This window comes from Puma concolor, chromosome B4, assembly GCF_028749965.1.
Source record: "Puma concolor isolate L17-30 chromosome B4, mPumCon1.1.hap2, whole genome shotgun sequence".
NCBI classification, from domain to species: domain Eukaryota; kingdom Metazoa; phylum Chordata; class Mammalia; order Carnivora; family Felidae; genus Puma; species Puma concolor.
In genome coordinates this window covers 41,642,943-41,670,167 of record NC_141673.1, presented here as the reverse complement: position 1 = coordinate 41,670,167, position 27,225 = coordinate 41,642,943, and the positions used below count along the sequence as shown (strand labels likewise).

Sequence of the window (27,225 nt, the reverse complement as noted above, 5' to 3'; positions counted from 1 at the left end):
ATTTTCAATAAGTAGTTGCAAACCTTTCCTGAATGTATAGTGTAAAGACAGGCACAGCATCACATAGTTTACCTGGATACTTTTCTTTCATCCTCACAGTGGTCCTAGGATGTAGGTCCTATTATCTTCTTTTTTACACATAAAGCTACTGAGATGCAGAAAGTTAAGTGAATTATCCAAGGTCACACAGATACTTGTTCAAGGTCACATGGTAGAGTACCTATAAGACCTGGGTAGTTTGATCTAGACCCTACGCTTTAAACCATCATTGCGTAATTGACTTAGTTTCTGTCAAACACTACTGTGGGCACCTTGAGCTTGTACTGGGAAGAAGGCCTACCTCAATGTAAAGGACCATGATACTTGGATAGTTTACAAATCAGATCTACTAGCAGCTAAGTCTCTGCCCTCAGTTACATAGATGGATCGTTCATCACTTTATATGTTGGGCATTCATTAGAATATTTTAATAGTACTTCAATAGTTATTGGCTAAATTTTTCACCTGCATTTTTTATAGCATTTTTGTTGTTGTTGTTAACTAAACTCGGTTTGTAGTGGTAACATAGATGGTGAGGGGAGAAACATGTATCAAAGCGTAAAGCCCTAATGTACATGCTGAGGTGGGGTTGGGGGCATGTGTGCAAAATAATCATAAGAAATGTGCTCAGATATGAAATAGGGGAGTTCATAACTAGAACTAAATCAACTACTTGGTTCTGTGTTGATAAGCAAAATAATAAAGATGGAAACTGAAAACAAGGAAGTTCTAGCGCCATCTTGTGGAGATATCACTGCAGTCAGGTTCTGCCCCTTTGCCTGTGCTTCTGCTGGTGGAGTGTGGTGATGGGGTGCTGTTACCACGTGGATGGGGATGTCCTGGCATGTCTGTGCTGAGCACCTATGTTTCTAACCAAATGTTGGGCTTCTAAGAGGTAGAGATGATGAAATTAGATATCAAGCATACTGGGTAACCTTGGCAGTTTATAGTGCCCTTCTATATGTATTATTTTATTTATTGCATTTCTGTAAGGTAGGCAGGGAAGCTATTATTCTTACTTAATAGGTGAGGAAATGGGTTAATTGACTTGCCCAGGGTCACAACCAGTAAGTGATAAAGCTGTGACTTGATATACAATCTTTTGTGTCCTAATCCAGGGGATTTTCCTGTTGTACTGTGTTTTTCATAATGCGTGAGACTGTTGTATGTGCAGGCAGCGGCTGCTTCAGACAATTGCTTTTGAAGCTTCTTTTCCTTATTATTTTGTAGTATTTTTATGCCTTCATTATTTTCTGTATTACTGGAGGTCTGGGATCTGAGGGCTTCAAATTCTTGTCAAGAAGGTCCTAAATCTGTTCTTAGAGTTAGATGCATAGAAAGTGACAAGTCCTTAAATATACAGAATCTTTGTTTAGAATTTGCTGGGCAATGATTTTTAGCAGGGAGAGGGAAGCCCTTTCCATCTGAAAGGGAGAGAGAGGTTTCATCTTGATTTTTGACAGAGCAGAGGACTCAGCACGTGATGAAACCATGCTTTGCACTGGGCTTTTGTTTCTGTTTCAGCCTTGTGGACTTCAGGTGTTGGTTGCAGTCTTAGGAAAGTCTCATACTGCAGATTCTGTATCCCCACTAGTTTCTTAGTTGACTGAGATCAGGGCATCTGTGGGTCCTGTTGGTTGCTGTGTTCTCAGCATTTAGGAGGCACTCAAATAATTGAGTGACACGCGAAGTAACTTTGATTGTTTTCTTTCTCTTGGATCAGTGCTCTGATTCATTAGGAAGTTAGTGGGGCACAAGAGTTGAAGCTAGACTCTGGAGTCAGACATACTTAGATTTGATTTGATTCCTAACTGTGGTCCTTCTGATCAGAAAACCTCTGATTAGAAAAACCTCTCTCAGGTTTTTCGAATGAAGTACAGTTGACATACAATGCTACATTAGCTTCAGTTGTGTAACATGGTGATTTGACAACTGTATACATAATGCTCTGCTCACCGCAGCGTAACTATCCTCTATTTCCATACAATGCCATTATAATACTATTGACAATAGTGTCTATGCTGCACCTTTCATTCTCGTGACTTATTTATTTCATAACTGGAAGACTGTATCTCCCACTCCCCTTCACCCATGTTGCTTATTTGCCCATCTTGATTCTCCCCTCCAGCAACCATCACTTTGTTCTCTGTGTGTATGGGTTTGTTTTTGCTTTCTGTTTGTTTGTTCATTTGCTTTGTTGTGTAGATTCCACATATAAGTGAAAACATTGGGTAGTTGACATTCTCTGACTTATTTCACTTGGCATCATACCCTTGAGGTTCACCTGTGTTGTCACAAATTTGAGCCTTGGGTTTCTTAATTGTAGAATGGATAGTTTATAATGACCACATAGTACTGTGCATGTAAAGAATTTGGCACATACTTGGTACACAGTAAGTTTTAAATCAAGGCTAGTTGATATTGTCATAATCATCTGAATGCATTTGGACTTCCATACTTCTCATAGAATGGGCTAAAAATTCCAAGGTTATAATGTTCGCTTTTATTACATCTCTAAATATGGTTCTTAAGATTTTAGTATCAGTCCAGCCCATAATTATTCATTGTGTCAAATCACTTTGCATGTTTGAGTGCCACTGTACTGACTCATGCTCATTTTCTTTGGTCAGTTGAGGATGAAGCCTTGGATATCAACTAGAGCCTTTCACACTAGTATCTACATTTTGGTAAAGACAAAATTTTGGGGAAAACATAGGCCCGATTCTGGGCTGCGCAGATGAGCAGAAGCAAAGTGAAATCTCTGGTAAACCTTTTTGTACCTGGTAAGAGAACCTTGTTTGATTGCTCCTGCAATCGTTTTCCGTATCTTACAGAAGTCTAGGCCAGAGTTACTCAACCTCAGTATTGCTGGCGTTCTGAGCTGGATAATTCTTTATTGTGGGTGGCTGTTCTGTGTGCTGTAGGATGATTAGCAGCATCTCTAGCCCCATCTGCTAGGTGCCAGAAGCATTCCTCCCCTCCCTGTTGTGACAACCAAAAACATCTTCACATTGTCCAAATATCTCCCAGGGAACAAAAATCAGCCTGGTTTGAGAACCCCATATGTAAACCTTTCTATGTTAGTGTCTTGCCAGATACTGTCTCCTTTCAACTAATGACTGACTTTTCTCCTTTAATTTTTTTCCTTCTTCCTGTCATTCATTCTCAGCTCACTTCTTTTCCCTCTAAGAGTACCGATTTGCTTAGGTTCAGGGAATTACTAAAGTGCTCTCTGTGAGTGCAAAGGTTTTAAATTCAGAAATGCTCAGTGATTATAAGTCTCAAGGGTCATGTTTCCCAGAAAGTAAAAGTAGTAAGTATTTCTGCTTCTCTTTAGCAAAGGATATTGTCCTTTTGAAGGAAGGATAACATTTTGTCAACATGGAGGCAAGTGACGTTTGTCTTGCTTTCTGTTCTTTCTTTTATTTCCCAGTGCTCCCTTTCCAAAACTTCAAACTTAATCCTACTTACTTCTTGTAGTGTACAATCTTTTACTGTCCATCTTCAGTATATAAGGAGTTCCATATGTATTGGAAATCAGTTAATGATTAGGAGAGCCAGATGATCAGTCAAATTTGTTTGAAATTGGAAATAATTCATAGGAGTCACTGTATTGGGCCTCTTAACATTTGCATTTTCTTAAAAGTATAGCTTGCTAACTTAAGTCTCATGGGCTTTGCCATAATAAAACGAAGAATTGTCAGCGGACGATATTTTCAGATATGAGTCTTCCCTGCACTTAGTAAGTCATGTCTCCTCAACCACCGTTTTTTTTTCTATATACAGACAACCAACATACGTTTCAAGAGTTTTCAAATAGAAGTTGTCCCACTTTCTGGCTATCCCTGTAACTTCTTGGGAGTATTTTTTTTTGCTCTTGGTAGTGGAATGCTCTTCCATGTTCATGGTCTGTGAGTAGATAAGGATGTTGAACAGAGGGACACGTTGTATATCCATGCAAACTGCTGGAAGATAGAAAACCAAATTTTAAAATTGTATGTAAATGATGTGGCAGGCTTTGTAGAGGGTAGGGGTACAGTTCTGGTTCTGGGAATGCGTGAATTTATTCTGAAGATTTAAATAACTCTAGAGGAGAAAAGACAGCTGGAAAAATATATGTGGCTGAGTGGAGGACATTATAAGGAAGGAGATTGGGCGTAGACTAGACAAACATTTGCTGCCTTGCGTATAAGAAGAGGTCTATGAAGATTTATGTATTATCTGTAGAAAGAGAGTATTGGCCTGCTGCCCTCTGAGTCTAGCACTCTGTTGTTACTAGATGACATTCTTGAAGAGCTGGGAAAGGGGCGGTGTTTGCCATTTAATACCCAAAATGCAGTAGGAGCTCTCTCCTCTCTGTACCTCATTACAACAACAATTATGTAGCAGAGAGAACTGCAGAATGAGAGTTGCCTTAGACAAAGACCTGGGCCTACTTCCTCCTCTCCTTGGGTATGGTCTATGCTTGAGTATATTCTGTGCTCATAGACTTGAGACCTGCACATATCCGAGTTAAATTCAAAAGTGAATCTGTCACTTACAGTGTTTTCATGGGTTAATGAGGTTTCTTAGGTCTTGCTTTATTTCTGGATGTCCTAAAGTAGCCTATAATAATATAGCCACATTTAGGATCAATATTGCCTTTCATTATTTCTGACATTTGTATAGGACTGTCTTCAGGAACATGGCAACAGAGTGGGTACAGAGACAGAATGGCCTACAATCACGAATGGAACATTACATTAAAAAAAAATAATTCTTCAAAAACCCTCTGTTAAGTGCATACAACATGCGATGCATTTTGCTATGTGCTGGGGCTGTAAAAGAGGAAACAAACAATCAAACAAACACAACAGCAACCATTTCCAAATTATAGTTTGCTTTTCTCAGTTTGCAAAAGCATGGTGATTAGTTAGAATGGAACCAATGCACAATACTAGAAACCCTGAGGCTTGGAATACAAATGCTCGTGAGGGCCCTTTGCTCTGGACATCTCTCCACATTGGGTCAGCTGCAGAGGAAGTTACTGAGGGCAGGAGAAGCGGAAACTGCTATGTCCATGTGGCCTCGAATGCCTCTGGATTCATTTTATGTTGTTCTGGATAGATTCTTGGAACCCTGCCCCATTTAAGCTTTTCGGAAAGCTTGATTTGGGGTTCAAGTGCCATATGCGAGGGGTGTGGTTTTTGGATCTTCTCTGGAATGTGGGAATTGACAAAAACAGATGAAAATTCTGGGGCAGGCTTTGCTGTCCTAGAGGGTCCTCCTACCGACTAGTGGTTCACCTGCATGCTTTTGCTCTTATGGGTTTTTCAGGCCGAAGTCCACCCTTCTCAATCTTCAAGGAAGTTCTGGCAATCCCAAATGGGCCAAGGTTGGGAGAGGGGCTCAGGACAGGAGGGTTAGATGCAGTTGTTAATGATGGTTTAATATAGTCAATCTTTAACCTGGTAGCAAAATGTCTAAATGGCAAAGGGATTGATTTCTTTCTCTGTCTTGCAGCCCCTCTGTGACCTTGGGCAAGTCACACTTCCTCTCCAGGACTGTTTTCACATCTATAAAGTAAGGGAGCTAGAGTAGGAAAATTTCTAAAGTTGATCAAAGGAGAAGTACCTCTAATTCTACATCTTCTTGGTAATTCTCTTTTGAAAGGATAGGAATGGATCTAAAGCTGTCTCCTAGGACTCTATACTGAATCTTGCTTGTAAAAGTTTTACTTGTTTGCACTAAAGAGGGTAGCCTTTCAGGATGAGAACGAGCACCCATAAGGTACATCAATCAGTTTCTACTGCAAAGAGCAAGATTCTTCTTGATTCTTCTTGACTCTTCACTGATTCTTCTTATCACTGGCATCCAGAATAGTGGCGATGAAATGGGAAAGAATGAATTGGGTAATTATTATTTCTGCTTGAGCAGACAGAGGAGTATGGCTTCAGAGTTCCTGGATACCATTTATTACTGTCTTGTCATTGTTGCCAGAACTGTGAAGAAAATGCAGCTAGGATAAGAGGTGTTAGAGATAAATTTTTTTTCAGGCACAACTTTATTATTTTTTTCTTTTCTTTTTTTTTTTTTTTTTTTTTTGTTCTTAAATCCGTAAAAGAAAGTGGGTTCTAGAAGCTGCAGTGATCTAAGCAGCAGCACGTTTGTGCATTCGTCTTTTTTTGGTTTTCTTTAAATTCGGTTAAATTTCCACACTGCTGGCACACCTCACTTGCACGCAGTTCCGGACCCTACATACTAAGTGTAGTGAAAAGTTACCTGCTCCCCCTCTGGGGTAATTACTCTGGAATAATAATTTTCACTGAAATCTAACCTAACTTCGTTAAGGGGACTGTGACAAGATTATAAATGATATGATGAATGATATCAACAAGTTATTCTTTCTGTGTGGAAATAAAGGGGTAAAAATGGGGAATGGTATCCAACTTGAGAAAATGCAGGACTGGTTCGAGATGAAAACACCAGGATGTCCAGAGAAATGATTATGTATAAGTGGTAAGTTCTGACTGAAGTTGTCATCAGCCAGTGTTTGATGCATACCTTTTCTTTTACAGGAAAAATAAAAGATAAGTACACATTGCTGTTGGCATCAAAGAAGCAATCTGAATTTAAAGAGCTGGAATCTTTTTTTCTTGCATTATCTCCAAAGCTGTCAGTGATGTAAATTATGATTGCAGAACTTCTATTATTGTGGCAGTATTATAAGCAGGAAGAATATAGCAGTATTTTCAGATCCCAGGTGGAATATGTCTGACTGGCACTTACATCCCAGATTTTGATTTATAAAAGCAAGAACAAAATCATGAAGGGAGTGTACGTGTTGCCCCACCTAATTTGTCATTTTTTGAGTTATATCCAATTTTATAACTTCAGTAAAGTTTTTTTTTCTGTTTCCCTCTTATTTAGAAAAAAAATAAATGCAATGCTATCATTTTTAGACAGAAAATTCCAGAGTTGAGGATCATGAATGACTTATTTACTTTAAGAATGAGAGTTTCCAGAACAGTGATTAGAAAGGTTTCTAATTCTACATTAGAAATGTGGGAATTTTCTTTTGTGCTAAGCATACTTGAAAGAGTTATAATTGTACAGTTCATAGGAACCAATTAAAATTGGGTCATCTGAGTTTTATTCTCTTCATGGCAGTGGAAACCTTACATGTTGTGATATTTTGATTCTTCTTCTTCTTTTTTTTTTTACTTGCAATCAGAATGCCAACCATTATCGGTTTTTTAAAATAGTAGTGTTCCCAGACTTAATGTAGTTGAAACCATTCCCAAGAGACACATCTCTTAGCCCTTGATTAAACTCAGTTTTACTTCTACCTTGTTCAGATGACTGAAATGGAAATAGGGATGTTTAAACAGGAATGTAGCATCCAGTAATCACGAGTAATCCTTCTCCAGTAGTTTTTGCTGGAAACATCTGGAATATGACTAATGGTTTGGGAAATAGGACCTATGAGTAAAAGTTAACAGGAATTGAAAATTATTTCACATGTGGATAAATAAATGGTGATTTAAATACAAATTGTCAGTTTATGAGGAACAGTTGGAAGAAGGACAGTAAATGTGATCTATTCTTCTAAATAATAAAGAACATACATAACATTAGGAGAAATTTGTATTAGGACTAAAGACGAAGATTTGTAGCAATGGCCCAGAGAGATGTTAACTACTGTAGTGCATTAGAAAAAAGACCAATAGTTAACTATTAATAAAGTATCAGGATTTGATCTTGGACAAAATTATTTCCAAGATCAGTTGGAAAAGTTTTTTCATTTATCAGTGAAGTGGTAAACATGTCCCCATAACCCATTTCCTTAACGTTTGTATCGCTTTTTTTTTTTTTTAATGTTGATTTGTTTTTGAGACAGAGAGCGTGAGTTGGGGATGGGCAAAGAGAGAGGGAGACACAAAATCTGAAGCAGGCTCCAGGCTCTGAGCTGTCAGCCCAGAGCCCTATGCGGGGCTCGAACCCATGAACTGTGAGATCATGACCTGAGCCGAAATCGGACGCTTACCCTACTGAGTCACCCAGGTGCCCCAACATTTGTATCACTTGTATCCATTATTCTGCCCAGGTGTGATAAAGATCAGGTATTCTTGGAAGCACATCTGAGGTACATAGAATGGTTGTGTTAGCATACAAATTTCAGGGGTCAGATATTCTCTTGGGTCCTGAGCTGAGTATGCTGGAGGTGTTCTGGCAAGAAGTAAACCACAGTAAGCTGTTTGTAACTAGAAGCAGTCACTAATGTCATGAGGCATGAAAATATGCAACTAAGGGAGGCATAATTTGATGTAGAGGAGTTGTGGGCAAAGAGAATTCATTGGTTTGAAAAGTATCATTGGAAATGTATATATATATATATTTTTTTTTTTGGTAATCAGACTTCCACTGCTTACAAATATGGTACACGTTAGGAGCTCAAATTAAAATGTATCAAGAGCAGTGTGTTGGACACAATGTTCGTATATTCTTGAGAAAATGTTAAACTCCTTGAAGATATTTCTTGGTTTAATGGCATTCTTTTTATTTCTTAGGATGATATTTCATGATGCACTTTTTTTTATTCCATAAGCACCTCTTTTCTTCCTCTATGCTTTTGTGTGGGATTGAAATAAAATAAAAAAATTTAGAGCTATACAATGCTGTCAGGCCCACAATGAAATCTAGCTTTATTTATGTGTGCTTCAAGGGTTTAGAGCAGTTTGAGCTGCTAACTGTGGTGTTAAACATTGTCTGATACTCCTCTCCCTTAAATCCTTTGAAAAGAGCAGATTTTTTATGTTCATGCAAAAGAGCCCTTAAAGGATAGTGAAGGAGGCATGTGGTTTGCTCATATATAGGATTATTTTATTATTATGTAACCTTTGCAATTGTTAAAGGAAGAAGCAGCCATGGAGTAAAGTAATACTGAGATGTTTCCCATAAAGTCCAAGGGCTGTACCATTTAGGAAATTTGCAAGAAACCTTAATCATGCCTATAAATATGTGACCGATGTATTATGGCATAAATGAGATCATAGTATGAGAATGGAACCCAGATTATATCTCTCAGTGTATATACCTAACATAAATTACTTTAATTGAAATGACTGGGCAATTTAAGATTTTCTAATAGTCCAGCTATAGATGATGAGTAGAGTGAAGATTTTTTAATGGGGCTTCATGACCTAAAATATCTGAACTTTTCGCATAGAGAATAGCTGCCTTGATCTTACATAATCACAGCCTTACATTTGTATTGGGATGTTGTTGGTAACATGTGGGAAGGGACAAGGGCACCTCACATTTAGTCGGAAGAGTAGACACTAGAAGAGCAAGTGAGGCCTAACAATTAGAGGACTGTTAAGGTCCAGGAAACTAAAGGATATATAGGAAAATGCTCTTCAAATGAGCAAGACCTGTAGCCTGGGCATCACCTGGGAGCTTGTTAGAAATGCAGAATCTGAGGAACAACCCAGACGTAGTGATTCAAAATCTGCATACACACACATATGCATGCAGATTTATATATATATATGTGTGTGTGTGTGTGTGTGTGTGTGTGTGTGTATATATATGTATATATATATATACATATATATATATAAATATAAATACTTAAAAAGTTTTTTAATGTTTATTTTTGAGAGAGGAAGGGAGGGGAAGAGAGAGACAGAGGCACAGAATCCAAAGCAGTCTCCAGGCTCTGAGCTGTCAGCACAGAGCCTGACGCAAGGCTCGAACCCATAGGCGGTGAGATCATGACCTGAGCCAAAGTCTAATGCTTAACCGACTGAGGAATCCAGGTGCCCTGCAAAATCTGCATATTTAGCTCCTCAGGTTGTTGGTATGTGCTGTGTAGACTGAATGATGTTCCCCCCCCCCCCCCCCCGCCACCTGCCCCCAACACACCAAATTCATATGATGAAACCTAACCCCCCTTGTCATGGTGTTTGGAAGGGGAGCCTTTGGAAGTAATTAGGTTATGAGGGTGGGTCCTTCATGGTTGGGAATAATGCCTTCGTAACAGAGGCCCCAATTGGCTCTCTTGCCCCTGCTGCTGTGTGAAGTTACGGTGAGAAGATGCTGGTCTATGAATCAGGAAGCAGATCCTCATTAAACCCTAAATCTGCTGCCTTGATCCTGGACTTCCCAGCCTCCAGAATTGTGAGAAATAAATTTGTTATTTATAAGCCTTCCAGTCTATGGTATTTGGTTATAGCAGCCTGGACTAAGGTAATATGTACATTCAACTTTGAGGAACAATGATCTACAGAATCCCTCAGATGGAATGGGCCTTAAATTGAAACTGAAGTTAGTGTATACAGAGTGGGGCATCTTGAACCTAGGATCAGGATCAAAGGGAGGGTATGTGTGTTTGGATTTGTTTGTTTTAGTGGTGGGGAGGGTGGGTTAAGGGAAAAGATGGTATCTTGAGTGATTGCCATGGTTAAAACCTCCATTATTGCTTGGCATTTGGTTTTATGGAGTGTGCATGAGGGACCTTGTTTACAGATAGGGGTGAAACACACACTGGATGATGATGGAGTCTGGCAGTTATTAAATGTCAGGATAGATCAGAGACTTGGAAGTCTAGTGAGAGCAGAAGACCCCAGCTGAGTCAAGTTTGGGGAAATGAATGCTGTTGGCTGAAGGTGAGGCAGCCTCTTGGGGGCAGAAAACCAATCAAATCTTACTCCCAAGAGAAAAGGCATTTTACTGGTGGGATGTTTCCTGAGTCTGGCTTAGCTGTGTCCATCTCTTAGGTCAGATGAGGCACTATTGCATGCACGTGTTGCCACCAGATGCCAGTAAGCCTGGGACTTTGAGGCCAGGTCCAAAGATGGAAACGCTAGTAACGCACGAATTAGGTTTTGCTAAGTTGATACATAAGAAACAAGAAGACATACATTTTCTGTTGGAAATAATAGGAAGCCATCCATCTCCTCATTGGAGAAATGTCAATAATTATTTTTTTAATTTTATAGTTTTAAATTTTAATTAAAATAAAGGTGTAATTTTTATGTTGGTTTTTGTTAATTTTGCTTAAAAATGCACACATGTTAATAAAGAAATTAAAAGAATAGTGAGTAAAAATTTAAATCAGTCTGTACTATAGTGTGAAAATATTTAGTGGGTTGTTACCTCTTTATCTACATTGCTTTAAATTTCATTTACTTTTCCTCTCCGTTGGTGACCATACCTGAGGCTTTGTATGTAGCTTCCCATATTTGGGGAGGAAAAAGAATCTTACTCATGATAGCATTTGAAATTTTCAAAAGAGAACACAGGAATCTTTTAGTAACAACAAACATTTTGAATAAAACATGTACAGGACTTCTTAAAACTGTAATAAGGACCAAAAGTCGAGATCTTTCTATGAACTTCTAGCAGTGTCGGCAGGAAATGAGGAGCTGGGTTGCAGTATATTTTGGTCTGTGCCAATTATGTCAATGAGATCAGAGGTATATATAAAATATATTTTTAGTGGTTGCACAGCACTTAATCTGTGGCAGTCCTTATCCTACACCCTTGTGGTTTAGCTTGGCAGATCTGAGATGGGATGTAAGCCACAAAGGGCTATGGTTCTTAAGACAAAATGAAGTCATACAATCAAGGATAGGGAGGTGGAAAATCAACATTTCCCAATAGCCAAGCCCTTCACATAGAAATTTCAGATGTATTTCACTCTTTGTGCTTTATAGCCTATTATAACTCTGTAAAGATTGCCTTAATTTCTCTACCTGTGGATTTATGGGACTAAGTGTCTTGCCTTTGTTCATGTTCAGGGGGCTACCCGGTGCTGTATGGAGTCCTCCGAGGCAGTGACCTCTCACTCTTCTAGGTATATGGTGGGTGTTACATGAGTAATTCTTTTGTTGGGTGCCCATGGTGCAACTTGTTGACAGTGTAGCTAGGGAGCAACTACTGAGGTCATTCAATTGACCGGAGTAGGGAGTCTGGTTTGAGAGAGAAATATGGAGAAGTGAGGAGACTGTGGGTAAGACTCCAGACAAACATGGAGGCTGACTCTTACATCATTAGTGACCAGGCAGATGATGGCTCCACCTCTCTGGTGCTCACTGCTTGGGATGCCACAGTAGAATATGGCCATAGGAGCTCTTGGACTATGACTAGGTAGGATGACTGGGAGGCTGCCTTAGGTAAGTTAATGTTTCAAATTGGAAAACTGGAAAATTTATCACCGGAGTGTAACCATCCCTGGTAAAGGATGCTTTGTTGAGATAAGTGAATCTTGTTTGTGTTCTAATTACCTGTAAGTGTTAGAATGAGAAAATACATGTGGTGATAAAAAAACAAATGGAGATGTTCATCTTACGGTTGATTTTATTGTGCTTTCCATTCAGAATCATAATTATGCCTTGTTTCTGGGACCTGATTATATCAGAAAAGGTCATAATATGAATCCTTTGTAGAAAATGGCTATTTTTTTAAATGTGAAAACATATCGGTCTTTTTCTTTTTAAAAACAAATTTAACTTTAGAGAGCAAGAATGTGCAAGTGGGGGAGAGGGGCAGAAGGAGAGAGAAACCATCTAAGCAGGCTCCATGCGAAGCGTGGAGCCCGATGCAGGACTCGATCCCATGACCTTGAGATCATGACCTGAGCCAAAATCAAGAGTCAGCCATTCAACTGACTGAGCCACCCAGGCACCCTGATATTGATCTTTTTTAAGGGATAGATTGGTTGATAAAAGAAAAAAATACCCAGGGGTGCTTGGTGGCTCAGTCAGTTAAGCATCCGACTTCGGCTCAGGTCACGATCTCACGGTTCCTGAGTTTGAGCCCCGTGTCAGGTTCTGTGCTGACGCTCAGAGCCTGGAGCCTGCTTCGGATTCTGTGTCTCCCTCTTTCTGTGCCCCTCCCTGACTCACGCTCTGTCTCTCAAAAATAAATAAATGTTAAAAAAATTGCCCATCCATTTGAGACATTTTCTTCTTGCATGTTTCTTGTTTTAGCTTCATCTGAGCCAGTGTTCTGTGCCCTGTGCATTTGTCTATTATTCCCTCTGATCTGGAGGTACAGTCCCAGGTTTAAATCAATCTCAACTGTACACATTTATTATAGGTTCAGGAAGGGGAGCTGGAGACTATCCTCTGAATAATCCTGAGAGGTTTTTTTAAATTGTTTTTTCTTTTTAAAAGACACTAAAACATATCCTAAATTATCTCCACTAGGATTGGCTTTTGTTTCTGGTCATAGATAATTGAAAAGTAATCCAATTGTTATTTAAAGATGGGTTTGTTAAGGTTTACCTGGTGGTGTTTTCTAAGAGAAAAAAAAAAAAAACATGTCAGCATTAAATTTGCTATTTAAGTATCCTAAGAATATACTGCACATTACATACTAAACATATGTTTGTATGTTAAAAATGTCTAGACTAAATTTGTTTAAATGCATATAAATATACAATTGTTTTATATTAATACCTCTGATTATTTTTGGTGCTCATGCTTTGAGCCACTGTTTTTGAATCAGTTAGTTGCATGTATATTTGTTTTTTAGAGACAGATGATTGTTCATGGGAAAGAGGCACATAGCCTTTTGTCTTTTGTAAGTGAATTCATGGAATGCATTTTAGAAATGGATTTTCTGTGGCAAGACTTTATCCGACACATTGTTGAAACTTTTATTAGTCAAGCCTTACCAAATTTCCATTTAGCACATTTATCCCTCCATTTAAACATTAGGACATGAAGAGAATTTAAATAGCCTAGAAAATTTACATATATCTATTCAAGGAATCAGGATACTTCCTTAAAAATTTCTTACTTGACCTTGTAATGAAAATTAGGTGGCAAAAGGTGATAATTTGTTAACAGGATAGTGTGGAGTAATGGAACTCTAGGGCACCAGTGACCGGTACAAAGAGTAACGATTTTAATGTGGATTTATTTTTTGGAGAGAGAATATTTAAGGTCCCATCTTTAAAAGCTGCCTTGACACTAGCTCTTAATTCAATTATATTTCTGCCTAAAAGCCCTTCATGTAATAATCAATTAGCAGGCCAAGCTGGAGGAAACCTCGCTGTGTGTAAATACAAAGAGCTCGTGTCTCTGTGTGTGCTCTACATGCCTGTGTATCAGTGGAACGGTGGAGCATGGATATGGGTGTATGTATGTCCTTGACTGTGTGTGTGGTGTGTGTATCTGTTGGGGGGGAGGGGAGGGTCTTTGCTCCTGAAGATGCTTTGTAAATGTCTTTTGTTTTCATGTATTTCTCTTTCCCTTTGTGTGCAGTCCCTTGGATTCTCCTCTGCACCAGTGCCCTAAGTGACAGCCACTGGCAGTAATGAGGCTGCACGCTCCACTATAATTGAACCCTGTCAGCGCTGCCCATTAAGGCCGTGGTGTGCATGCCAGCTCTTTAATCCCAGACCCATTTCTTCTCTCCGTCATTTCCCTTTTACTCATGGCACCGGTTCAATTTCCTGATCCCCTCATTGTGCACGTGGAGGTTCAGGAATGGAGAGTAATTGGTGTTGTTGCACCCATCTTAAGAAGCAACCCTTTCAATAAAGACATGTTCACATCTGCAAACTAAGATCATTGTGTCATGATTGAGCATTGTTTGGGCTTCCTAGATAGTCTATTTGCAGTTAGATTTCTTTATTTTTGGTGGATTCAGATGCAGCATCTCAGACTCTCACAGTTGCGTGATAAAAAGACAGGTCTTTATGATGGAAAATACGCACATTTAATTTGCTTTTATATTAAAACTAATTAGGTATTGTGAAATCCCAGTATAACATAAAACTTCAAGGGATTGTTAGTTTTCTTCCACATGCCAGCATAAAAATAACAGGCTTCTTGATTAATACACTCCTGGTTAGTCACAATTTCTGAGAAAAACTTCTTTCTTCAGATAGTTTTGTTAAGTGTTACAATCTTAACATCAAAATAGTAACAGAGGAATACCAGCATGCTTTCATCTTTACTTTTCTTATACAACGTGTTCAAATTTTGTCATTGTTTTCGTGTTTGTGCTTTGCGTATATGATCCTTTTACGTGTTCAAATTCTCTGGTACGAGCAGAGATGACTTAGTTGTCACACGGTAACATGTGTAACTCTGTTTAGAGTCCAACTTTCATCTCCTTATGCTAAATACACCCTTATTTACACTCAAAATGTAATTAAATGAAATCCCTTTTTGCATAATTTTGAATCTAATCTAATTGGGGCTTATCTTTTAATGTGTTTTCTAAGTAGGAATCAAAGAAAATCTACTTTGGGCCTTGGTAAGGGAGGCAGTTCAACTCAAGTATCACCTAATCGAAATCCAGAAACGTTGACAATGATCCAGCCTCTATAGAGATAGTGAGGGGAAGGGTGTAGGAAGGTAAATGGGAAGAGGTATTGACAAGAATAGTTTAAAAATTCAGGTGACTATTTCATGTAGAAATTAATAGAGTCAGATTTATCAACATTATCGCTTGCTTCTAGATAACTTTGAAGTTTTGCTTAATGAAGTGGGAACACGTTTTTAAACAAATGGAAATTCTTGATATTTAGTACATGTTGTTATCTGTTAAGTTATTTTGTTAGGCTAGCTCAGGTCTGAATAGTCTAGGACTCACTTTCTATAAAAGTAAAAAAAAAAAAACAAAACCAGAAATAGTTATCAGGAACAACAACAACAACAAAACCCAGAAGTCAATTGCAACTTGAGGATGAGATTTGTTTAATGTTCTGTATTTAATGTTCTATATTTGCTGTAGTTGAGTGTTTGAACACGGTAAGACTTTTAATCACAATTTCGTCTAAACAATGAAAATTCTGTGTGGGTAGAGATTTTTGCCTCTGTTGTGCTTCTAGTTCTCAAAATGGCAGAAACAGTGCTCAGTAAATTTTATTGAATTTATTAATTGATTCATTTTATAATACAGACAAAAGATTACCGTTACAACAAAGGTTTTCAACCTAGCTTCTTCATGGTAGAAAGCAAAGAGGAAGTTGTAGCAGAATAACCAGAGAAGATACCCTTTTATAATCAAGAAAAAATATATGTCCAGGATGAAACACAATCTCTAAAGTAAACTTTTAAGCTTTCCACAACCAGCAGACTTTGGAATTGTTTCTGTCCTTAAAATCACATGTCAACATTGTTTTGAACTCTATACATTTTTCTGATAATTTTTATTTCACTAAATGTTGTCAGCAAATATTTTTTTAAGTCCTTTTTTTGAGGATGAGAGAGAACGCGCATGTGAGTGCATGGGGAAGGGACAGAGAGAGACAGGGAGGGAGAGTCCCAAGCAGGCTCTGCACCCTCAGCACGGAGCAGGATGCTGGGCTAGACCTTGCAGAACCATGAGATCATGACCTGAGCCAAAATCAAGAGTTGGATGCTTAGGGGCGCCTGGGTGGCTCAGTCGGTTAAGTGGCCAACTTCACCTCAGGTCATGATCTCGCGGTCCGTGAGTTCGAGCCCCGTGAGTTTGAGCCCCGCGTTGGGCTCTGTGCTGACAGCTCAGAGCCTGGAGCCTATTTCAGATTCTGTGTCTCCCTCTCTCTGACCCTCCCCCGTTCATGCTCTGTCTGTCTCTGTCTCAAAAATAAATAAATGTTAAAAAAAAATTAAAAAAAAAAAGTTGGATGCTTAACCGACTGAGCCACCCAGACACCCCTCAGGTAAGATATTTTTTAAAGGTAACAGTAATAAAAATCAAAATTTAGTTATGTAATCTCTGTTAGAGGCAGCATAACATGTACTTGATTTTTTTTCTTAAGAAAACACAGTTCAGAAAAGTCTCTTTAAGATGATGCAGTTAGTTGAGCAATGTGAAATTGGCACATTTTTACATGAAACCTACCAATTTATATCTTATTTCTAGATGATGAGGTCAGAGATATTTTTCTCCTGCTCCTTTCTCCTTCCCCCCACTTGCTCCTCTGTGTGTTTGTGTGTGAGTTTGTGAGTGTGTGTGTGTGTGTGTGTGTGTGTGTGTGTGTAATGGGTGGTGGTGAAAAATTTGAACATGGAATAGGGAGCCCAGCACTGGTCACATGGTTCTAAATAAATCAACAAAAAAACAAGAGTGCTTCAAGTCTCTTTTTATCCTAAAAGAGGAGTTAAGGTGGCTGTGGGAGTCCCGTGGACTCCACCCTCTAATTTCAGGGCTCTCATTGATTTTGGTGTCATTAGCAATTTGACCCTTGATTATAACCATATGACTGGGAACTTTGACCAAGATAGAGAAGTGATCCAATGTTTTTTTTCTTTTCTTTTTTTTTTTTTTTTAAATAAAGGCCCAATTATAGTTAAAGGAAAATAAACATATGTTATATGTCTTGAAAAATGCTTGAAGAGTTTGTTATTGTGGGAGTTACAGATACTGTTTAAACGAAAACTCCGTATTGAAATTTGTTGCATTTTGAATACTTATGTGAAAGAAGTCATCAGCAGATGATTTTCCTGACATTGCTTCTCCTCCACATTTTTTATCCCAAATTTTTGAAACCAGCCACTATTATATCTGTTGCAGATGTCACAGTTATGCAAGGGTCCTCACACAAATGGGTGTTTCAGTGCCTGAACCTCTTGGAGCCTTAGACCATGTTGTCATAGGAGTGGATGTATTCTCTCAAGGCAGAGGCCATGACTTTTGCAGAAGAGATAATTAGACTAAAAAAACCCCAACAAAAACAGACAAATGTACCTATCTTCCCCCTTTTCCTGCCTTTCATTTAGGCTCAAGCAGACTAATACCACCAAGGTCTCATTGAAATCCAGTTGTTTTTTTTTTTTTTAATATATGAAATTTATTGTCAACTTCGTTTCCATACAACACCCAGTGCTCATCCCAAAAGATGCCCTCTTCAATACCCATCACCCACCCTCCCCTCCCTCCTACCTCCCATCCAAGAAGCTCATCACATTCCTCTGAGACTCTCCCTTAAGACCTTGCTGGCCTCCTGATTTGCAAACGGTTATATTTTTAACAAGAGCGTGACCTAGACTAGGGTCTGTTGGAAATATCTTATAAATCAGAATGTAATTGACTGTCAGTAACTTAGTTGGGTAGACAAGTTGTTTGGGGGAATCTAAGGTCATGTCTGTTTTAGATGATGACTGACATTAGGTACAGTGGCCACTAATACACAGATTCTCTGTTGACAATTTGTTTATCATATCTTACTTAAAGAGCTGTCATTTCCACTGACATGAATGAGCTCACCATCCATTGTATACATTTATGCATTAAAAATTGATGATCTTATGAATCTTAAAGAACCTTGTTTACTGTGCTGGGATTGTTGCCCATTAAATTAATATGATATGACTGTTTTTGATTTGCCTACATTTTTATTTATAATATTTTTGAAATATTCTCTAGTAATCTTTGCTAAGAATATTACCCATTGTATGGTCCTTCCACCTCAGAAAAGAAGGAACATATTGCCTTTTTCCTCAAGCACCTCACCTTTACCCCTTCAAACATTGCTTAGAACCTGACTTCTGAGTAAGATAAAGGAGTCACTTTTCAGTGCATTATCATATTAATACTGTTGTTAGTACAGTATTAATTACAAGACCAAAATTTTACCTGATGAGACTCATTCTTCTTAGTTTTTTCACACATTGTGTTTTTTCTTTAGTATTGAGCTCTGGAATTCTTTTTTTTTTTTTTTTTTTTTTTTTTTTTTTTTACCTTACTGGGTACTTGAGAACAAATCCTTGTTGTATGTTATTTGTTTATATGGTTGGTTTCGTGAAGGAAAGGTTAAATTTTGAAAATCGCTCTCAGTAGCCATCGCACCAGATTGTTATTTAATGGATGGTATTTGTTGATGTTGAGGTATAAGGTAAAAATATGAGAATCTTGAGTACTAACTTCAGATTTGTAGTTAAAAGTCTGTATATTAGTCTTCTACACTACTTTTGGGGTAGGAGAGGTTGTAGCTTTTCTCAAGGACAGTTTGGAAAGGCTTTAAAATATTCAGGTTTTTTCAGAAATATTTCCTGAACTTTTAAGAATATGCACAAAGATTTGACCAGAAGAATGTCTCTCCAGACAGAGAAGAAAATGAGAGGGAAGGAAGAGTAATTTAACTCTTTAATAGTAGAGCCATTTCTTAATTTTTCCATATTTATAAAATGAATGCCCACATAGCCATTCATTATGAAGCTGTGTATTCTAATTTATACCAATAACATTAGGGAAAATGTAGCCTAGAGTATAATTCTATGTTTATTGAAAAAACAAGCATCTTGAAGTACATGCACCAAGGTACAAATGGACATTACATGTGAACCGTGAGGATTATGAGCATTTTTTGCATTTGTCTTTAGGTGCCCTATCTTTTCTAATCTTTTTACAGTAAGTGTATACTCAGTTGGTATTAAAATGTTGTTTTTCATTTAAGAGCCCTTCACATTATTTAAAAACATATTTATTGAATGCTTCATATCTGCCAATTCTGTTCTAAATGCTAAGGGCATGTGAAATAACAGCTGATTTTCCTGTCAACATTATATAACTCTAGTGAACTTGCTGCACCGATTAGCAGCCATTCCCTAATGAACACGCAAAAAGGCTATTACTTTTATTGTCTTCACAAAATGAACATGAGTATTTTCTACAGACTTGTGATTTTTATGGCCAAAGGTATTCCTATTGTTAGTGGTGGTTAAAAGATGTGGAGAACCATCTTTTATTTTCAGTGTTTTATTTGTAGAGTTCAGCCTTGTTCCTTTCTGAAATTTTAGTCCTGGAGGTTAACCTTGTCAAGACCTTGAATATACAGATCTACCCTCTAACTTAGGCATAGTGTACACTTAAAAATCTCTGATTGCTTTTAAGCAAGGAAGTATGATTTTGTAAAAAGAGAACCGAGCCTAATTAGTAATTTTGTATACCAAGTAGACTGGTGATGTATTTCATCATGGATTTCATTAGTGGTGAGAAGGAGAGCTTTGCCAATCACGAAACTTATCTAAATTAAATTCTAAATTAGCTTTATAATAAAATTGTAAATGGTATTGCTGTAAGACTCTAAAATACTGTGGTGTCCTGTCAATGTTTTTTTTTTTTAAATTTAAATTATGTCTTATACTGATGTGTTTGAATGGCAAAACAACCATTCTGCTGTTAATAGACTGAGTCTCATCTTAGAGAAACATAAATAACTTCTTGCAAATGAAAATTACTTGAACTATTCCGTAATAGTTGTAATAAATGTACTGCAGGTTAATTTTACTTAGTACTTAACGGTATTTTTCAAATGGCTGAAAAAGCAAGATCTCTTGATTAAATGCTTTAAGAGAGTGATTTCGTACACTGGTATTCTACAAAGCACTATTTCTTGAGATGTGGTAATGGTGGTGATGTACAGTGAGGGGTTTTGATACCAAAAATAATTGGGAAATACTATATGCTATGTTCTCTTGGAGATCCAAAAGCATACAAGCCTTGAAGGCTCTGGGAAGTCATGCAGTAAAGAGGCCAATTTCTTTTTTTTTTTTAATTTTTTTTTCAACGTTTTTTATTTATTTTTGGAACAGACAGAGACAAAGCATGAACGGGGGAGGGGCAGAGAGAGAGGGAGACACAGAATCGGAAACAGGCTCCAGGCTCTGAGCCATCAGCCCAGAGCCCGACGCGGGGCTCGAACTCACGGACCGCGAGATTGTGACCTGGCTGAAGTCGGACACTTAACCGACTGCGCCACCCAGGCGCCCCAAGAGGCCAATTTCAATTTTGTTTAATGTTTCTTAAACTTATTTATCTAGGAAGTTTTTACATTTCCTAATATGCCGCACTCTGGTATTCTATGAACCCTCTTTGGCCGGGATGATTTAAGTTCTAGAGTAGTGCTTCTGAAACTACTATGTTTAAGTGTCAACTTTTAACATTCTAATCTGTCATTGTAGACAACTGGTGATGACTAGTATATATATATAGCTTCTACCACATGGGTCTGACAGTATTTGAACTGGCTTATATGCTGTTTAATATGATGAGTCCAGTGATCCTGTAGTTGGATGTTACAACAATGTCAAGTCACAGTAATATTTTCTAAATGCTCATTGTTACTTTCCTCAATTCTGTACCTCCCTCATTTAAGACTGGTAATGCACACTTGCAGACCAGCACCGGTCATCATAGTACACTTAGAGTAGTGTGTGTCCAGAGCCTCACTTAAGGTTAGGTCTGCAACCAGCCATATTGGGATCACCTAGAGTTTGTTGGAATGCCATACCTCAGGACTTCACCCATACGTGTTGACTCAGGAATCTGCATTTTAAGGTCCCAAGTGAGTCCATGCACATTAAAATTTGGGAAACGTGAGTTTAGAACTGTGCTCTAATAGAAGTAGAATGCAAACCACGTATGTAATTTTAAATTTTCTAGTAGACTGGTTAATTTTATATTTTTTACTTTTTTAACTTTCATATATCTCATTTAACTCACAGATAACCAATAATTTTAAGTTGAGCATGTCTGTATGTAACGATGATAAGATATTCAATATTTTTACAAAACATGCCTTTGAAATTTGGGTATTTGCACTTACAGCACATCTCAATTCCTGCTGGCCACATTTCACGTGTTCAATGGCTACATGTGGCCTGTGGCTATCTGTATTGGACAGCTCAGGACCTGGCATGATATCTGCTTAGGAGTTGGGAGAGAATGTTGATTGAAGGCCAGCTATGTACCAGCTGCATTGCTGCCTCATAATGTGTAGTAGGATAGGTAGTTTTGACAGAACAGCACTTAGAACCAGGTCTCTGACTCCTTGGTTTACCACTTTCTCTTTAGCTCTTGAATGCTTTTATATTTTTATTTTCTTTTATTTTTTTGTGCGTCTCTTTACGTGCTTTCAGTAGAATTAAAAAATACTGTTTATTTATTTATTTATTTTTTGGGAGAGAGTGAGAGAGCAAGCATCTGTTCATGAGCAGGGTAGGGACAGAGAGAGAGGGAGAGAGAGAATCCCAAGCAGGTTCCACGTTCTCAGCACAGAGCCTGACCCGGTGCTCAATCTCAGATCTCACAAACCATGAGATCATGTCCTGAGCTGAAATCAAGAGTCAGTTGCTTAACTGACTGAGCCACGTAGGTGCCCCTTTCCCAAATGTTCATAAGTCTGTTTTAAATCCTTCCTGGAAAAAGTTCAACTTTAAATAGATAAATAATCAAGACTGAGTTTATATTATTTCTTTGCCCCTCTGATAATTCCCTGACTATATGTTTTTTGTTGTTGTTACAATTTGTAATTTAAATCTACCTTGGGAAAATTGGTCAGATAGTTTTCCATTCTAGAAATTCTTTCTTCAAGTTTGGTGGAGAGAAGGATTTGGAAATTGAAAGCAGCTAGTCAAATGAACTATAAATCACAGCACTTTTCTATACCACGTGGACCAGTGTGATTAAAAATACGGTTGATTCCTGGTGTCCAGGAGATGTAAAACCTGAGTGTCCTTGGACAACAGAACAACCACAGGATGCTGAGGTTGATGCTCTATCTACAGAATTCATTACCACAGGTTGTGTGAGAGTGGTAATTACAAGGTCTCAAAGCACAAGAGCATGAAGGACAAGTACTTAGTTATTTTCTCCTTATGTGTGCTGATTGGGTTTCTGAAAGAATCAAGAGAAAATATAAATTATTTCTTGTACTATCCCCTAACTTCTATTTATGAGGCTCATAAAATCAGAATATCGACTCTCTGCACCTCTTTTTTTTTTTTAAGTTTATTTATTTATTTTGAGAGAGCAGGGGGAGCCCATGAGTGAGGGAGGGGTAAGAGAGAATCACAAGAAGGCTCTGCACCATGGGCTCATGACCTGAGCTGAAATCAGGAGTCAGATGCTTAACTGACTGAGCTGCCGAGGCTCCCCTCTGTGTGCCTTCTAAATAGAAATTCTACAGCTACTATTGCATCTGTTACCTACTGCTTGCTTTATTCAGTGAAATCTCCCAAGACAGGTGGTGAGATTTTGATTAAGCACCCATACTATGGGGCACCTGGGTGGCTCAATTAGTTATGTGTCCAACTCTTGATTTCAGCTCAGGTGCTCATCTCCTGGTTTGTGATTATTGACCCCTTTGTCGGGCTCTATGCTGACAGCATGGAGCCTGCTTGGGTTTCTTTCTCTGCCCCTACCCCTGTGTGCTCTCTCTCTCTCTCTCTCTCTCTCTCTCTCTCTCTTTCTCTCTCAAAATAAATAAATAGACCTAAAAAAAACCATACTATGCTGTAGACTCACATGGAAATGTAGCAGATTGGAAAAAGATTGAATCTAGGAACTCTGGGCATCTCAGGTTTTAATCTTGGTGTTCCATCAAACCAACTTTTTAAAATCTCAGTTTCCTGATCTGTTAAAAGGAGGATAATACAAAACTTCCAGGATTAAACTGAGAGGAGTAAATGAAACAATATGTTTTAAGATACTTGGGCCAACAGAAATTAGTTATCCATGCTTTTTCCTGAGGAAGGGAGAGAGAAATGGGAAGGTTAACCAGAACATGCTTTTTGGAAGGCAGTTTGACAGTCTTTTGACATAGCAGTATTGCCATTCATGTACTTATGTAGCAGAAGAGTACATTCTTGGGATCTATGAACAAGGGCGCTCATGATAGGATTGTTTTAGATAGCAAGTCTAAAACTGTAGACAACCGAACTGCCAGTACATTAGGAACTGATTAAATTATGGCAGATCCCTACAGTGAGATGTACAGACATTACAACAACTGACAGAGACCCTTGGGAAGATGTCCAAAACCTATTAAGTGAAAAGAAATTGCAGGATGCTCTTTTTTTGCACAGAAAATATATAAAAGAATATGCAATTATTAAGTGGGTCACCCCTGAGAAATAGAAATGGGGTCTAGAAGAGAGGAGGACTTGATTTTATCCCTTCTGTATGGTCTGAGAGTTTTGTTATGAGCAGGCATTACTTTTCCAAAGTATTTATATCAATATTTGTAATAGGGAATGTATTGCCTTCTAGCTAAGTACTCTGATTGTTGGATGAAAAGGCAATTTGGGGGAGGGAGCTCAATATTACAGTGGAGTAATTTTGAAATTTTGCCGTGCGAGAACTAAAAAACCAATTCAAAAGCCTGTGTACTCTGTCGAAGTTGATTCAGTGTGTCAAGTTTGGTCTAGGGGTGATTGTTCTGGAGCTTTTATATTAAACAACCCGGTGTTCTACATTGTGATTCAAGCGTTTTTGTAATGACTTAATTTGGTATTTTGCAAGGATTCAGATGATTAAAGTGGATGCGAAAAATGCAGCCTTAAAAAAAGTCCTATCAATTCAGTTTCTCCTCACCCATCAATGTAATATATACTAACGAGGCCTGACTTCATTTTTCCAGAGGTCAGTTTCTAACTCATTTTATTTGCACTGCATAAAGAAAAAGGAAATTCAAAATAAATTCAAATTGATTTATTATAGGAGGGGCATACTCTGAATGAGTTTAGCTAAGTAGATGCTAAAACAAATGTGGCTTACAAAAAATACAATAATGTAAGGATTTTTCCTAATCCTGATTAGATTTTAAATTGCCCTTTCAGTAGTTTGCATAATTATAAGGCACTGCCATACAGTGAGTAACAATAGAAAATAACTCATTAATGCCTGTTTCTCTTTGGCATTGTTCCAGGCCATGCAGCTTGATGTTTACCGAGCAGACAGTCTGTAGCATTTCCCTGTCTGATATGGAACATCAAAGATTGCTTGGATTTCTCTGTACTCAGACATTCCTGATTTTGTCTGAAGTGGTAATATCCCGAGAAGCCAATAGCAGCATGAAATTTAAAGTATTTTGGCACTTCCTAGTTCTTGTATTATTTTCAAACGCAGTGATATTGGAGAAGTAGATTGGGATTTCTTGGCTTTTAAACAAAGTGAACTGTTACAAATGTAGTTTCTGAGCCCAAGGTCATAAGGTCATTACAATGCTGGTGACAGAACTGACTCACTTTCCAGAGCTAGGTTTTTAAATATCCACCACTGACAAGCCACAGTGTTTGTTTCATTAGCATTAGCACATTTTCAGTGGTGCTGAGACATTAGATATGCATCTCTAATAAATAATGAGATGTATAATCTAGAGTATTGGAATTTTCTTCTTCACTGTGCAGTATTTTTCAATACAGGTTGTGCTTCGCCTTAGTGCATCAGGAAATAGCTGTAAATATGGCTGATGCCTTGCAAATACTTACCAAATAAGCAGTTCCTGTCTTCATAGTCTTAAACCGTTGCCAGCCTCTATGGGGTTTAGACTGATCAGCCCACTTAAAAGGAGTAGAACCAAGGGTGCGTGGCTGGCTCAGTCAGAAGACCATGTGACTCTTGACGTTAAGGTTGTGAGTTTGAGCTCCACATTGTTTTTAGAAGCTACTTAAATGAACAAATAAAGACTTAAAGAGTAGGACCCATTGATATATGGACCTGAATCCAAATGTGGGCCCTAAAATGTATATTCTTCATGGGACAGACTATACGGAAACAGTAAAGATTCTCTTCTTCTAATAGTTCAGTACTAAGATAGGGAGTAAATAGTAAGACAGTCTTAACCAATCAGCCATTTAACATATAAATCTTTCTACTGTTCTTTACTGGTAAATGTTTCATTTATCTATTTGAACCACTCAGGAATAATTATTCCTTAGATCTCTGCATTTTTTTTTAGAGTTAGCAAGCATGTGAGCAGGGGAAGGGCAGAGAGAGAGTGAGAAAGAGAGAATCTTAAGCAGACTCCGTGCCCAGCACAGAGCCCAATGCAGGGCTCGATTTCATGACCTGAGCTGAAATAAAGTCCAATGCTTAACCTACTAAGCCACCCAGGTGCCCCAGTCTCTGCAGTTTTTAGAAGTTCTTTGGTTGGTTATGTCTGCTTAAAAAAATACATTCATGTTGTCACTATCACCCAATGATGGTTGGGCATTCAACAAGAATTACATAGTTGTTAGATTTTAAGTTTTTTTCTCTTATTCTGAGAAAGAGAACATGCACATGCGAGTGAGGGGGGGGGTGCAGAGAGAGAGGGAGAGATAAAGAATTCTAAGCAGGCAGTGCAGAGCCCGACATGGAGCTCGAACACATGAACTGTGAGATCATGACCTGAGTCGAAATTAAGAGTCAGGCACTTAACTGACAAGCCACCCAGACGCCCCATAGTTTTTATATTTTTATGAGCGAGTAGGATATATATCATAATGAGATAATATGTGTGTGTATATACACTCATAGACACTGCCTTTGTACAATAAATGTTATCAATATTAAATTGTATTAGTAGTAATAACTTCAATGTGTTGGGTATAGATAATTAGTTTAAACTTTGTTTTATTGAACTGGAAGAAAAAAGCTCATCCTTTCTCTAACTTTTGACCGTGACCACCAGGCCTAGACATTTGTACAACATCTTCTTGGGAAAATTGCCCTCTAGGTTCCTCAACCAGATGTGTGCTTCCCCATTGGCATCTGCGTACTTTCTGGCCCTAGTGGGTATGGGCCCTGGATAGCCATGATGACCAGGCCCCTAGTTAACTTATGTCTCCCTAAGGGTGGAAGTCACTACTTCTGAGGTAGGACTGGTAAGAGGAATACTGCCCTTTTGATGATATCTGATTACATGGAAAGGTATCCAAATTCAAAAAGCAGTTTTTCTTCTGGGCCTCTTTATTTCTGAATTGTAGAATCAACTTTTCTGTCCACATACATGGATCCATGGATCCATCAGCTACTATGTACCTTTCTGACTTCTTAATAACTCATGCCCTTAGTTCACCCTGTGAGGAATTGCATTTTGTGCATTAAGAAAGTGAAAAGAAAAACCTCAATCAACACAGAGTAGTATCTCTTTAAAAAACATATGCACACTTGTGGTTCAATATATAATTGTTTTACTCTTGTGACTGTATTTGTTGGCTTTAAAACAAGCCGACCATGACCTAGGATTTCAGAAAAGGATAATTCTATCAGCATTCTGCAGTAGCTACTGTGAAATATGGAAAGACTAATTCTTGTACGTAAGTTTTCCAGATGTGTAGAGTATCCATAGTAAATCCAATGAGAATGTTGTGAGATCCTCTCTGTAGAGTTCTTCCATTTCAGAGTAATGCTCATCAGACATTGATAAATAGATTTTCATTATTATTTCCCTTGATTTTTATATATTCCCCAAAAGATATGGATTTGCTAAAT

General features: G+C 38.1%; 1 protein-coding gene across 1 annotated transcript in view; it reads left to right on the top strand.

Annotated features, from left to right (window-relative positions):
* Positions 1-27,225, top strand: part of LOC147579025 (uncharacterized) — a 236,535-nt gene that overhangs the window by 55,114 nt on the left and 154,196 nt on the right. The gene's annotated exons all lie outside the window — the stretch shown is intronic.